We start from the raw sequence: 3,271 nt of genomic DNA, 5'->3' as shown, positions 1-3,271 counted from the left end.
TAGGTCCATCGGGTGATAAGGATACTAGCTTATTCGCCAGGTGATGCTGTACCAGAATACCTTTATTTTAACCAAATGATTGCATCATCTGCATATAAGAATGAAGAAAGATCGTGGGTTTAAACCAATATAATAATAATTCACGGCAAAAAAACTTCCGAAGCTTCTTAAATAATAAACAATTGTCATATTCATAGGTCTCTATGTGATTCAATAATTGGAATGGTATGTGCATAGTACCCGCGTATCCCGCAGTACACCGCATTCCTACGCCACATTTTAAATTTTAAAAATATCGGCGTGGAATACTGTTTACCTATGACAATTTCAGCGAAAAACTAAAATCATTCACAAGTGGAAAAATTTTATTGATGACAGTGATGATTGTTGGAAAAATGGAAAACTTTAGACATGAAAAAAAATTCTCCCCGGCGGGGAATCGAACCCCGGTCTCCCGCGTGACAGGCGGGGATACTGACCACTATACTACCGAGGATCAGCGAAAGGAGGTGAGAAATTTTACGTATTTAATCCATTTTTCAACTGATATCAGATATTTTATTGATAGTGGTTAATGAAAGTTTAGAGGTATTATTCGCTACCATTAAGGCAATTATTATAACGTTATTCTTCCGATGTATACCCAAGATGAGACGACCGGCGTTGTTTTAGGAAATGCGAGCTAGATACGCACTGGGCACCTTCATGGTATTTTTTCGTTGCGGGACACAGACCTTTTAACGGTTGTAATATAATACGACTGCAAAACATTTTAAATTACAGAACAAAAAAAGAAACTTCTGTACTTTTCAACAATGAGAAAAGCAAAATTTAATTAATCTTATCCGCAGTAATGAAACAGGCGCTAAATTTGAATGAAAGGAAGTACCTTCGTGGTTCGAATGAATTCACCAGAGAAAAGCAGCAATCCCTTAATGGGCGATTTTATTGTTACTTTAACGCATAATGCATTCGAGAAGGTAAAATCAAGAGCTAAGACCAATTGCACCGCTTTGGATTGGGCAAAAGGAGCTAAAGAAAAGTGCATAAAACGTTTCAAGCATATTGCTTCCAGTGGGAAAGAACAAGGCGTGGTTTATTACCAATAATGAGCTAACATGGACGAGTATCCTACAATCTTATTAATCCAATCAGCATTCAAATTGTATTTCTATATATTGTATTTACCTCGATAACAGTCTAGAAGTGGCACTTTTACTTGAATAATCGCTTAATAATTTGAGCTCTCATAATAACATACTTAATTTGACGTAAATTGAACTTGAATATTTTATACACGGTGGATAACGACGCTATTTCCTGCATCACAGAATTATTTGCATAAATAGAACACACGTAGAAAAATCGATGGGTATGTGATCATACCTCACATAGCAAAGCAAGCTTGACATTCAGCCAGGTTGACATTACTTTTCAACAAGCTTGCATATACAAATAGTTCCGAATTGTAATTATTGCGACAGTTTGCGATATTTTTATGTTTTACACGGTACACGAAATTGCGCAATCTTACACACGTGCGAAGGCGCAATCATAATTGCGTCGTGTAAAGCGGTGAATTGCTGGAACACATGCGAGAATGCGTGGATGCGAGACGGCAAAATAGCCCCTGTTCTAATTTCATCCATGTATTCGCGCAATTCCACGCCATTTTAGATATAAATGCAGTTCTAACCTGCGCAATTCCGTGCCCCGTGTAAAACTGCCTAAGTGGTAACCTTGCGGCGAACGGAAATGTAAACGATTTAAACAAGCCACGACATAGGATTAATATTGAAAAACGCAAAGAAAAAATACTAAAAATGGTAATTAAACAGGGAAGAAGAAAATGTGGAATATGCACAACCTAAAATACCATCACATTGACCTGCTAAGTATCTATCTCAAAATTAATAAAATATTTTTAAGGATCACTAATTGCAACTACATTTATGTCGATACATAGCCCCATTAAACCCAGATACACCACAACGACGATTAAGTCGCATTATTACTGGCGAAAAAATAATTCCACGTTTTTACCAATAAAAAAACAATGAAAAATATTTATCGATGTAAATAATATGCTACCCATTCATATCCAACTATACCATTATCACCATTAACGGAGGAAGACAGCGCAATGTCGGAAAACGAATAAAATGCGCGCTTCTTCACTGGAATCCCTTTGATTACGAGGATATCACAACCGTAATTAAACCACGCCGCGGTAACATTCGCTCGCTTATACGCTCAAAGTAATATCGGAAGAATAAAAGGTGAAGGCAAGGAATATAAATATTATTTTACAAAACAAAAATTCCTGCCGCAACTTTGGCAAACTATGCGAGAGTCGAGTGCAGCTTGCGTTCAGCAAGTGCGGTACATGCCAACTTTTCTGCAAGTGTGCATTGAGATAGCCAATTTTAGCAAACCGTAAGCAAAACTCACGGAGGCTGGCTACAACCTTGTTCAAGTGCAATGTGGGTACGGCGTTTAATAGCTTTCATCTAATTTTCCAGCACTATTAACCACGTTAATTGAAGTATCTCATTGTGCTCTCTTTCATCAACAATTCCACTGAAAATTTGTCAATTTATTCCTGAAATTCACTCTTTCCATTTGATTTTTTTTATAAAACGAATAGAGTACTTAGGATAAATGACAAATCTTATCAAGCCGTACGGTTAACTCGAGGAGGCTAGCAACAACCTTGCATGCTATTAGGATGGGTTGCTTAATATCTTTCATTGAATTTTCCAACATTATTAACCACGGTAATTGATGTTATGTCAGCATGTTCTGCTGTATGGTAATATCCTAAACAATATTCAGCAGATGCGTTCCGTTACCAATTATCAATGATGAGATAGCTCGAATTAATAACTAGTCCACTCCGTACATAAATTCTTAATTTTCGTTATGAATATTTAACCCTCGTTTATCACCGTCTCTGCCAGAAATTTTTCGCGGTCTTACACATAAGTTTTACACATATTCGGTTAAGTTCTTAAAATGTTAAGCTTATATACATCTGCATACAATACACTTCAATTCCAGAGAAGGGATTAGTTCTCTGCACTTGAATTTTAAATTCATTATATTATGACACGCATTGTTAGGTGAAGGGCACCCATGGGACGATTTCCCTGAGTGATCTCAATTTTTTTACGAGATAATCGATGTAATATGTAAACCAGAGAAAACCAGTGAACTAATATCAACGAGCGTGTATTTTTGAGTACACGATCTGTTACATAAACAGCATGAA

At 36.6% G+C, this 3,271-nt stretch overlaps 1 non-coding gene across 1 annotated transcript; it reads right to left on the bottom strand.

Moving 5' to 3' along the window:
* Positions 1-424: 424 nt before the first annotated feature.
* Positions 425-496, bottom strand: Trnad-guc. Its single transcript has one exon. It is a non-coding gene; the product is annotated as a tRNA-Asp (tRNA).
* Positions 497-3,271: the final 2,775 nt, after the last annotated feature.

Source organism: Ischnura elegans, chromosome 1 (assembly GCF_921293095.1).
Source record: "Ischnura elegans chromosome 1, ioIscEleg1.1, whole genome shotgun sequence".
In the NCBI taxonomy this organism is placed as follows: domain Eukaryota; kingdom Metazoa; phylum Arthropoda; class Insecta; order Odonata; family Coenagrionidae; genus Ischnura; species Ischnura elegans.
This window is presented reverse-complemented; position numbering and strand designations above follow the sequence as displayed.